Source organism: Erpetoichthys calabaricus, chromosome 2 (genome assembly GCF_900747795.2).
Source record: "Erpetoichthys calabaricus chromosome 2, fErpCal1.3, whole genome shotgun sequence".
In the NCBI taxonomy this organism is placed as follows: Eukaryota; Metazoa; Chordata; class Cladistia; order Polypteriformes; family Polypteridae; genus Erpetoichthys; species Erpetoichthys calabaricus.
Genome location: NC_041395.2, coordinates 128,738,895 through 128,751,808, shown reverse-complemented (window position 1 = coordinate 128,751,808; position 12,914 = coordinate 128,738,895).

Genomic DNA, 12,914 nt, shown 5'->3' with positions numbered 1-12,914 from the left:
GGCCAATATTGCAGAAGAACTTTTTTGGTTTTTCATCAGTTTATATAGCCTACCTGTTGTCACTCCTCACAGAACTAGTCAACAGGTCAGGGATATCTCAGGAAAACTTCACTCTATCATTCCTGCTGCACTGAAAGCCATTAACCGACTGTCAAGGTGGTACATTCAGTTTTTGTACGGTGTGGGTGTGCATGCATAAAACATAACAGGCTTTTTGCCTACATAAAAAGGCAATTTGTAGCAGTGTCTGTAATTGGAGCAGGGCATCTAGCGAGAATGAAGCTACTTTTGTTAACTGTGATCAGTTACATTCCATTAACATACAAGTCATCTGTGATGCCATGATGAGACTGACAAACTTTGTGGCAGGTGGCCTGGGTCAACTCATGATCTTTAATTTTGTGGCAGACATGATGGTACTATTATGTGATGGATGGCTTGTTTTTTAAGAAAATAGATGAACCCCCCATTTTTCATATGGTCTGTAATATTCATTGTAACAGCAATCGTGTCATTACATTGTCAAGTGATAGTGGCTTCCTCCTCAGATGCAAGCACCTGATGTCTTTCCAACCAACAAGGCGCAGAGTAGAGGCATTACCATGAAACACATCCTCTTGATGCATTCAGTAGCAGATCAACATGATACATCAATAGGGAGGCTTGTCTACCAGCCAATGAGGGACTGCTGCATTATGATTGGATATGTAGAAGACCGATTAGCATAGCCCATGGTTGTATGTAATTAAACATTTTTAATTAAAAATAAAAAGTTTGTTTAGCAAAAAAACTGATTCCCCCCCCAAAAAAAACCTTAATAACCACCATATCAGGTATATAGTAGGGTAAATACAATCTCCTATGTCTTAACTATAGTAACAGTATCACACTTAGTTATCCACTAAATGACAACAGCAGAGTGAAATTACCAAAAGAAAAAAACTATAAATGTGAAATGACCAATATTAGCATAAAACCACAATCAATATTAGTCCATGAAAGGAAAAAAGCAACTGAATTACATTTCCTAACTAGCTATTTGAATCTAAAAAAAAAAACAATAATTCATTAAAATTGTTCAAATATCTAAGAACTTGGAAAAGAACCGATTTATTGTATAATGGGAAATGGCAAAAGTAACGCTAATCTTATAGATATTAATTTTGGTCTCAAGATACACAAAACCATAAGTTTCTTTTCACACACAGATTACAGTAACAATATCCCCAAATCCGTCTTTGTCTTATGTTCTACCGCTAAATCACTCTAAGAGCGTGGTGTACTTTTACTCAGTCTTTGCCATTATCTGCAAAATCAAAATGATTGAGTGCCATAGTTCCAACACAGTGCGGCCCTTTTTGAATGCCCTGCAGCTCCAATTTTTTTCTTCTGTATTAACTAGTTAAATAGATCCAACACCTTTTAGCTGCAGGCTGATAATGTCCATTCTTTACAATAATAATGTACAGATAATGCAGCAGTGAGGTTGTTTTTAGTGTAATTTTAATATTGAGAACATTTTTTTCCACTCTGTGCTTATGAAGCTACCCTTAAATAATTCCTTTCTTCTTCAATTCACTTCCACTTTTTTATTTTTAAAGGTTTACATTCAGTTTACCTCAGCCAACAGGAGATGTGTACTGGTGTATGAGCAGCTTGCTCCCCTGGAGTTTTAACTAATTTGTATTGTGGATCTGAGTGGCTGACGGATGAGTAAAAGTGTAAAATATAAGCAAAATATAAATTTAAGTTAAATTATTTTTTCATTAAATTCGTTAGTCAGTCATTTTCTAACTCGCTTCTCCTGAACAGGGTCGCGAGGGGTCTGCTGGAGCCTATCCCAACTAGCAAAGGGCAGGAACAAACCCTGGATGGGGCACCAGTCCATCACAGGGTGAACACACACACACACACACACACACACACACACCCCAGCCACATACTAGAGACAATTTAGCATTGCCGGTTCATCTTACCTGCATGCCTTCGGGCTGTGGAAGGAAACCCATGCAAACACAGGGAGAATATGCAAACTCCACTCAGGAAGGACCCACTGTGCCACCATGCCCTCCCTCATTCCTTCCGTGACATTTTCATAGCACCATTTTGTTTTAGAGTTTTTTTTATTGCAGATGACGTGACACCATTTTTGTGTGTCTTTTTAAGGCAGCAAGCATATTATTTAAGGCTGTTTCTGGATAATAAAAACAGTGTGCAGTTAGCCTCTGGAAGATATTGTGGTCTGAAGGGTTGTAACAGCATAACAAATCCCAGACACAACTTCCTTCCCTCATAGTGACACATCACAGTACAACCTGACAATACCGTCAGTTGTTTTCTTTGCTCCTTCTGCTTTCCTCCACTTCTCACCTCTAAGTGTTGTCCATCTCCTCTCCTGACTGTGACTCTCTGGGCCAAACGGAGGGGTCACTTGTAACACCAGGCCTGGGAGAACATCCTGTGCCTAATCCATTGCCTCCAATAAGCACTTCCAGGCCAGGCAAGACCACCCTGGTTCTTTTACAATCAATATCTGTCAGTTCCAACTGGCAGCCCTCACAGAACCCAACATTGCAGCCCCATGGGATCATAACTCCCATAACTCCATGTGGGTGTCCATACTGTTTATTGCAAGATGGATCACTGCCACCAAGTGTACGGGGGTCTGGTGCACTGCTCATAGCAGGCAGTCTCCCACTGCTCTGTCTTTCCAGTCTCATAAGCACATCCAAGGTGTTCCTCTGTGCAAGACAAAATAAACAAAAATAAGTATAACCTCAGTGGTAACAGACAGACACAACCCAAGTTATCTTATGATGTCCTGATGTCCTGTCTAAATTGCCCACTATAACCTGGTCATTCTGGCCACCTAATCATCCACTATCTCACTCACTTCTTTGCCACCTAATAGCACATGTGCAGTGAGCGTACTGGTGCAAAAATGCCTTCTGTCACATCATCCTGGTAGATACTACCGAACAGTGGTGGCAGAAGTGGCTCCCTACTCACTATGAAAATGCACTTTTAGTAGTGAGAAAAGCTCTATATACATGTAAAGATTTGTTATTATTATTATAATATATACAATCACATATATGTGATTGGGAGACAACCTCTGGTATAGCAGTGCTGAAGTGTCCATCCGTATCCATGTTTTGGCATAGAAGGGGAATATCACAGTTCTCACTTTGACCTTCCTTTATTATGTTCTCCCAGCCAGGCAAGAGTTCTGGATCCCGGGATATTTAATGAATAAGAACTTTGGTTGTTTTTCTTTTTTTCTTTTTCAATAAGATGCTGCAGATGTTCTGTCAGACAGTTGTGGCGAGTGCCCTCTTCTACGCGGTGGTGTGCTGGGGAGGCCGCATAAAGAAGAAGGACACCTCACGACTGGACAAACACTGGTGAGGAAGGCAGGCTCTATTGTAGGCATGGAGCTGGACAGTTTGAAATCCGTGGCAGAGTGATGGGCACTGAGCAGGCTCCTGTCAATAATGGAGAATCCACTGCATCCACTGAACAGTATCATCTCCAGACAGAGGAGCCGCTTCAGCGACAGACTTCTGTCAATGTCCTGCTCCACTGACAGACTGAGGAGATCGTTCCTCCCCCACACTATGCAACTCTTCAATTCCACCTGGTTTGGTAAACATTAACATTATACAAAGTTATTGTCTGTCTGTATACCTGTATTGTTATCACTCTTTAATTTAATATTGTTTTTTATTAGTATGCTGCTGCCGGAGTATGTGAATTTCCCCTTGGCATTAATAAAGTATCTATCTATCTATCTATCTATCTATCTATCTATCTATCTATCTATCTATCTATCTATCTATCTATCTATCTATCTATCTATCTATCTATCTATCTATCTATCTATCTATCTATCTATAGCTACAGTATAGTTTCTATCATATTTTTATTTTGGTACTTTTATTTTTGTTTTATTTTCTGTCTTTTGACCTCTTTTGCATATAAAAGACTGGCTTGATTTCCTGGTGACTGGTAGTTTTGTCTTTCAGTCTTTCCTCATTCTTGGCAGAATAATTTGTGGTATTTTTGGTTTTTGGTGGCCTTGGATTTAGAATCTTGTCACTGAATTACTATACGTATTAATAAATCATTTTCTACCACTTTATGTTTAGTGTTTATATCCTTCTGTTAAAAGGATCGTGATATGATTTTTTGGAAAGACCGTCCACCCCTAATTTGATTAATCAAGTTTTCAAATTTATGTAGGATTCATTAACCCTTTGGCGAGCTACTTGGAAAGGGGTAGCTCGCAAGCGACATGTTGGAGACCCCTGCTCTAGCGTGTGGTCTCAGAGCAGGCCCATCAGGTTTATGGGAAAAAGAGACATAAAATGGACTAATAGGTGGGGAGTATGAACCTTTTTTGCATGCACCTAGGATAAGTCTGCAGGGCCATAGCCTTTGCAATGCATTAAATATTCAACAACACATTTGTGACTGTGAAAATCCAAAATAGATTGTACAAACATACAGTGAAAGTTCATAACTCACAGTGAAAGTTCATAAAAATACTGTGTTACACTTGGTAATGAGGATGAGACAGAATAAGAATCCATTAACTAAGAATGATAACCTTAGAACCCATCACTTGATTCAGAAAAGATATTTGTTTTTTTTAACAGTGATTCAATTAAGCTCTCAATAGTCAATATGTTGTCCTAATTCTCAACCCTTTTTCTTCACAAAGAAAAACAGAGCATTAATTAGACTATTTGATGGGATAATAGACTCATTTTGTAGGTTTTCCTGTATACATTCCTCCATTGTCTCACTCTGTGGTTTTGACAAAGTATAAATCCTCCTTTCAGGGAGAATGGCTTCTAAAAGGAGTTTGATAACACAATTTTAAGTCCTATGCAGGGGAATTCCAATGATTTTTCTTTATTGAATACATTTTGAAATTCAAAAGTGTTGCTGGGTAACAAGGAGACAGTGTTGCAGAATATGGAAATACAGGTAATCGTTTGGAGACAGTTCTTTTCAGATTCTTTACTCTTCATAGCATTTGTCTGCCACTTTATTACTAGATTATGCCATTGATGGCAAGGATTGCTTAATATTAATTATGAAAAAGATGACTGCAAAATAAACTAAGTTACAATTTCTTAATGCAAGAACTCAATACCCAAGGTAAGAGGTGGCGTAAGATATTCTAACAACTCCAACCCAATCAGTTTAATATCCACTGACAGAACAAAAGGAATGTATATGAGGGATACAATACTTCAATAACTTTCAGTTACTCTAACAGCTCAGCTTAAGAAATTCTCTGTAGCTCCTGAATCAAAGAGTGCCATAAAATGCCTCTGGAATTGTTGCTGGAATTTGTATAAAACCTTTAAAGAGGGATCGACAACAAGTGCCCACCCCCATCAACCCTCAAACAGAGTGGACACTTTTTTCTACCTTGAACCTTAGGGGAGCTCCCTACCACATATTCAACATTTCTTCACAATAAAAGCATAATTTCTCTCTTACACATCTCTGTCTTTTCTAGTTCCATCAGTTCTACATCTGATTGGTTTTCTGAAATTTGTGCATAGCTCCCCTCTCTTGTCTGTGTTCAAGTGTTTGTTCTAGTATGCAGGTACCTATTTTTTTCAAAATCTACAGTATCATTTCATCTAGCGTATTTCCCACATAAAACAATTGCTCTGTCTGATTTTAATTTTTGTATTTTAGTTTTGTTTATAATGTGTGTTTTATCTATTGTTCGGTGTTCTTAAGTGTTTAGAAAGGTGCCTACGAATAAATAAAATGTATTATTATTATTATTATTATTATTATTATTATTATTATTACTATTATTATATTGGCTAGCCATCCTATCCTTTTTCTCCATTGCTAATTCCTTTTAAAATATTTGTATTAGGGACGCTTCATCCCAGCTCACTTCTGTTGCTAACATTCTGAATGTTGCAATGCATTCAGTTATAGGTTTGTTCCCTTGTTTATACTGTGATTGGCAACTACCTCCAAAAGAACAGGCACATCAAAAACCCTATAAAATTCCCTGACAAAGCTGTCAGCCGATTAATAATGACGATTTATGTAGAACATAGTTGACGTCCATTCCAGGTGATTTTCAGTTAATAGTGTCTTCAAGATTACCATACTCATTGTGTCAGTGGGGTAAGCCTGTGATTGAAGTTCAAAATTAATTCTGCCCTGATTTAGAAACCCATAACGAGGTTGCAGCTTAGGAGTAGCATTTCAATGATGGGAAAAAATATTGAATTGTCCAACTACCTGCTGCAATGAGTCGATGATCTCTGTCATCTGTTTTCTAAGCACATTCACTTCATCCTGAAGGTGTCGTAACTTTTTTGTATCATCTCATATCAGGGTCATTCAATTACAACTTTATTATTTATGACCCGAAATTCTATTCTGCCATCAGTAAGGCTGGTTATTTTGAATTGTAGCAACCAGAGGATAGAAGTAAAATTAGAAAGAGCTGCCAGTCCTTTCACTTTATTTACAGATCATAAAAACCTTAGTTTTTAAAAATCGCTATGAGATAAAATGCTCGTTAGGCACATTAGTCTCTTTTCTTTAGCCATTTTAGTTTTTTTTTCATTATGTATTGTCCAAGTCAGTATAACTTAAAGGTTTTTAACCTTAAGGTTTATTACAGCAGTAATATTTGAACTTCGAGATAATTTACAGTAATCACTGCAGGCTGCCTGGGTTACTTGTCTGCTTCCTGGAGATACTCCAGATGAAAACTATTTGTACCTGAATCAGACCTCTGGCGGGAGGTCTTGAACTGAACTCTTCTTCTTTCCTTGGCCATCCTAGCATTTCTAAAACTGCTATATTAAAAGACATTTTTGGTGGTATGCAGTAAATACGGACATAAAAGACTTTGTATTGAACTGTGAGGCACATTGTAAGTCCAGGTCTCACTCTGGTGCTCAGTTGGGCTTATTGTGTCCGATTCCCCAGCCTACCTGTCCATGGAAATAGATTACAGTAGATTTTATTACTGATATTTCACCCTCAAAAGGTCAAGTTGTGGTAGGTCAATTCTCTTGGAATGTTCATTTTCCCAAAAAAGCTTCCCACCATTAAACAGTTAGTAGGCACTTAGGCACAGCAGCACCAACATTGCACGAGGGTCAGCTTTTATAATATTATCTGAAACGGAATAAACAGACGGTGGGCTGTGATTCATGTTTTCACGTCGACTGTGATATCTGACCACTTTCGAGTGTCACCGCCATGCTTCCTGCCATTAAACAGTTAGTACACATATTCATACATCAATACTTCAGATTGCTTGGTCTTCCAAGATCTTCTCCAGTTGCAGCCCTCAATTTACCTTTAAAGTGTGGCAGGAATTTTGCTCAGAAGTTTGTATCCCAAGTTATGCTCCTGATGATGACTTGGAATGTAGTGGACAGTTTGAAAGAGTTAATCAGGACTTGGTGAAATTTTTACACCAACATGTACCAGAAATTCCTTTCAATATGATTGGTATGATATGCTTCCTCTTGCCAATTTTTTCACAATATTCTGTATAATTTCTTGATTGAGATGTCTCACTTTCAGTTTCAATTTGTTTTTTGGCCTTGTGTTTTGCATTATATTTCAGCCTGTATTATGATGCCATCTTTCAAACTTTTTGCAAAACTTACATATACTGAGTAAAGGTTAGGAAGCACTTGTTGATGGATATGGCTTCTACCAAACTCCGTGCTGAACAAAGAAGAAAAATGTCTCCTAGGTTTCAAATTGGACAGAAGGTATGGTTTGTGACTCAAGCATTGTGCCTCAATGTGCCATCCTGTAAGCTTGGTCTGCAGTATATTGGGCCTTATATCATCACAAGACATAGTTGGTCCTGTTGCTTTGCTATGCCTTTTCACTGCTATGTTCCCCCTGTTTTCATGTGTCTCACTTGAAGTCAGTATAATCTAGCAAGTATATTGTTGTCAGGTTACCTCCTTTATCTATTTTGATGGATGGTGATCATGAATATGAAATTTTGAAAATTCTTGATTCTTGTAAAAAGGATTTCCTTATTCATTGGAGAATTTATGGTCCTGACGTTCACTGCTGAGTACATGATGTGCATGTTCAACCTTTGAATCTTTTATAATCCCTATAAGCCTGCTGAATATAGTCATTTATTTTAACATCTAGTTTTTCTTTATTTTATAGAAGCCATTTTGTTTAAAAGTTTGTATTCAAGTTAAACGCATTTCTGGTAATCACCTGGGGCCTCATGTATAAACGGCGCTTTCGCACAAAATGTTGCATACACTGTTTCCACGCTCACTTTGAGATGTATAAAGACTAAACTTTGCGTAAAGCCGCGCACATTTTCACACCAGGGCCCCCCCTTGCGGAAGCACTATTGCTGCTGGTTTTGCAAACTGGCGGCACCCAGTGTCAAAGCAGTGCTACTGTTTCTGTGGTCTGCTTTTCTTTTTTTACCACACTTCTTTTAACTTCACCTGTTTATTGTCTGGTACAAATCTTGTACTCAATATTTAACCCACTTCCTATTGTGCAAATGACTGGAAATTTTGCACACTTACTTACTTCCGATGACAATACATGCATCAATAATCAGTTTCACTAACTGATCAATTAATCCATGTTAATTAAGAAATGAAATTTTCATATGAAGGATAGTTAAAGATTTCACCAACAGATGGCGCTAGTAATGGATAGAAATATTAAACGAATTGTTAAAATATTGATTACAAAATTATACTAAAACCCAAGAATAAAAACTTGAAAATAATATATATATATAAAATACTTTTTAAAAACCATGCTTATATTAATTTAAAAAGTGTACTCAAAAGTAAAAAATAAGTCTCTCATACATCACTCGTAAAATAAAAGCATGGGCGCTTTTGCTAAGATTTTATTGATTGATGAAAAGTGCCCACGCTTTTATTTTACGAGTGATGTATGAGAGACTTATTTTTTACATTTTAGTACACTTTTTAACTTAATAAAAGCGTGGTCTTTAAAAAGTATTTTTTTATATATATGTTATTTAGATTCACATCTATGATGCAGGCTTTATCAAATGTACTGAAATTAATTGCATATTGTTTACAAACTTAATTCACTTGATTGTAATCATTCTGTACCAATATAATGGTGCACGGAATGGCCAAATTATTCCAACTACCATAGCTGCTTTAGTGTTGTTAGAGGACAACGCAAATGGAAGAATCAGATGAGAGTGCATATTTATAGATGATGATGATGACTGGCTTCTAAGTTGATTTCGATTTCAAAGAGTTGTCCTCTTGGAGCTGTGTGCTGAACTGGCGCCAGCTTTACAAAGGCAGACTTTGAGAAATCATGCTCTACCTGCCCCTTTCAAAGTTCTGTCCACCCTTGGGTTTTTAGCCACAGGAGTTTTTAAGCATGAACTGGGTGACCGATCTGGTATTTCACAAACATCAATGAGTCTTATAGGACAGTATTATCTGTTGTCATCTAGATAGATTAGATTTCTTTACTCTGTGGTTGAACTGGCAAAAGTACAATTTGAAGCAACTTCAGGTTTTCCAAATGTAATCAGAGCAGTCAGCTGCACACATATTGCTATTGCAATGACGCCGGACAAGTTACATCAGCCAGGGATGAATCACCAAAAGAATGAGCTGGCATTACATCATATATAGCCAGAGAACCTATAAAAATGGCAGCTCCTCACAATCGCAGGTGTTTTTTCCAACTAGTGTGGCAAAAGGCAATCAATCCTTTTAAGGATAGCAAGTCACTTCAAAGTAAAGAGCAGAGAATTGATCCGTTGTGGTGCTCCATCGCTACGCTATAAATGCCCCGTCAGAGAATTAATTTGCTTTTGTAAATAGAAAGCATTTCCACTCTATTAATGTGCTGCTCTGTAGTGCACAGAAAGTGTGTTGCATTGTGCAAGCATGTACCTGAACAGATGCGCTATGATGAACCTGACTCTGACCTACCAAATGATCATCCAAATCGGACAGCAGAATGTAATTAGCAGAATGTAAAAACAGGTAATCAGATGTATCATTTATTTTTTAACCAATTCATTTAATTTATGGTCAATATAACATAGTACAGTCCTTATATTCCTCAGTTCATTGGCCACATCTCATACGGCATCCAATATTGCATTTTGTGACTCCAGAACAGCGTCTGTCAGCACACGGCCAGATGGCCTTTCAGCGGTTTCCAAGGCAGAGGTGTGTGTGCAGCCAGCACCAGAAGACGTGCTCGGCCCAGCAGTACCATCACCGCCCGAGCATCGCACGGGGCTCAGCTTTTGTAACATTGTCTGAAACAGAATAAACAAACGGTGGGCTGCGATTCGCCTTTTCATGTCGACTTTGATATTTGACCACTCTGGAGTCTCTCCGTCATGCTTTTGTTGCTTATACCACTGTGTAACCCAACAAATAGTACATTTTTCCTTGCCTCCACTTTTCTTTTTTTCACATGCCTTTTTCATTGTTTTTTTAACCAAACACTGAATGGAAAGTAATATTATACTGATTTGCATATTACAATATGCAAATTTCTGCGGGAAGTCAGGGTGTGGCTGTAGGCGCGTGCCCATGCGTTAAAGTTCACGTTTGTTGAGCTTTGTAAAGGGGGAGCGCGCCAAACTTGGCATACGCACAGATTTATGCATCTGGACTTTTTTGTGCACTTCCACTTTCATCTGTACACCATTTTTAATGTGAATTCTATGCACGGCCTTATACATGAGGCCCCTGGAATGTAATGGGCAGTCTTAGAGATTTGGAGAGATTTTTACACAGTACTATAAATTCCTCCTAGTATGATTTGCTTCTCGCCATATTTTTTAACAATATTCTGTATAATTCCTTGATTAAGATGCCTTCTTTTCATTGTCCAATTGGTTTTCAGACTCCTATTTTGCATCATATTTCAATTATACTATGATAACTTCTTCAAACTTTTTGTGGAAATCACAGGTGAAGGTTAGGGAGTTATTCTTTATTTTCGCGAAGCCATTTTGTTTACCACCACAAAGAACAAAAAAAAAAAAAAAAAACTCTAGCACAGGCTAACTTATGCAAAGGTTATTGTAGGTCGTGCTTTGGGTTACAGACTTTCACTTTGTTTATGACTATTCTTCGTTGTCCTGCCCTTAAATACTAAGATGCCTTTGACCCCACTTCCTTTCTTTTTCCTAGCCCTTGCAACCAATTCCTGGCTTTTCCCATTTTCACATAATCACATCTGCGTGCTTTCATGTACTGAAGTGAAAGCTTTAGTCTTACAGTACATAGGTGGGATATGACACAATGTAATGTGACAGAAAACAAGTATAATGATCATAAACTACATGCCTGGAGACTTGCATGCAAGAATTGTGCCACCAGAATAAAGATTAAAAAATAAAACAAATACAGATAAAAAAAAAATTAAAACAAGTGGTCCAGAAATACAACAGACTGCACCCCAGGACCTCAAAACCCCCATTCAAGTATGAGGCCTATCTGGCTTTCATTTTAGTGATGCAACAAATTCAGATGTTTTCACAAAGAGGCAGCAAGATTAACCCTGGGCAGTAGTTCATCTCCACTGGCATTTTAACGTTTGCTTCTGCCTCTCTTGCTAATAGTATTACTCATAGTTTTATGTTTGGTATATTATTTTCATGCTAACTCTTGGCCAAATCAGTCATTGCCATGTGTTAAAACTGCCAATGTTATGTAGATAACACATATTTATGCCCATACCAACCCCACCCAGACATTTTGTTGATTTCATTAGTTCTTTAAGTTAGATCAACACCCAAATATCAATTTCCTATAAGCCCAGCATTGTAAAAAGTACCTATCTTTGCCACTGTATAGATCCTTAGGAAAATAATGATCTGTTTAGTGTTTTACATTGGTTACCTGACAAACTACAAAATGTACAAAAAGCAGTAGATACAACACATATGTGAACAAAACCTAGTGAAAACATTACTCCCTTTTAATTTTCAGATCCACTGGTGGTTTTTCATGATATTTAAATCTATCCATGATCAAACCCCACGCCACCATCTTCCAGAGGGCTGTCTATTCATACAGACTGAAACATTTCTTGTGTTCCACCGAGCTCCACCTTCTACTGTATATATTCCTCCCTTCCAACTCTGGAAGTTCTTCATGGATGAACCTCAAATTTTGTGTTCTTGATCTATTAAAAAGCTTTCTCCTCTTATCTGCTGTAGCTTTTTATGTTACTTTATAAAAATATGACATATATTTTACTGTGCCTACTTTTACTGCATTTATATTATTATTGGTACATTATAGAATAGCTTTTATTCAGCAACTTAATTTAATTTGTCTTTGAGGGCCCAGAAAGACATTTTCTAAATAAAATTGTATTATGTATAACTTTAATCCTTAAAGTACATTGGCTGAATATGCAAAACTTCCTAAATATTTTGTAAGCAACAGCTCTGTTGAACAGCATCATAACTTTTATAGTGGAACTGTGACGTTCACAGCAGAATCTACCACAAATCTACTAGCTTACAAATAGTGTGATGTGCAATAAGAGAAGTCAATCAGGACAGCAGCAATTGTGCATGTGTATAACCTGTATGTCTTCATATCACAGGAGAACTGTTCAGTTAGTGTACGAAGTGGCATGTAGAAACTGGAGGGAGTAGTAAATCTCACAATGCACACAGGACCCCCTACTCCACACTGGCATCCAAGAAGCAAAAGGAGAATGACCTGGGTGATGAACATGCTGTGCTCTCTGCAGTCTTGGGTGAGATTGGGATTGATGACTTCCAACTGCCATGCAAAACCCCACCAAGCATTCAGACATACTGTGGTCGTCTTAGCTGACAGTCATAAACTAGTCAACAATAAAAGGTGAGGCAA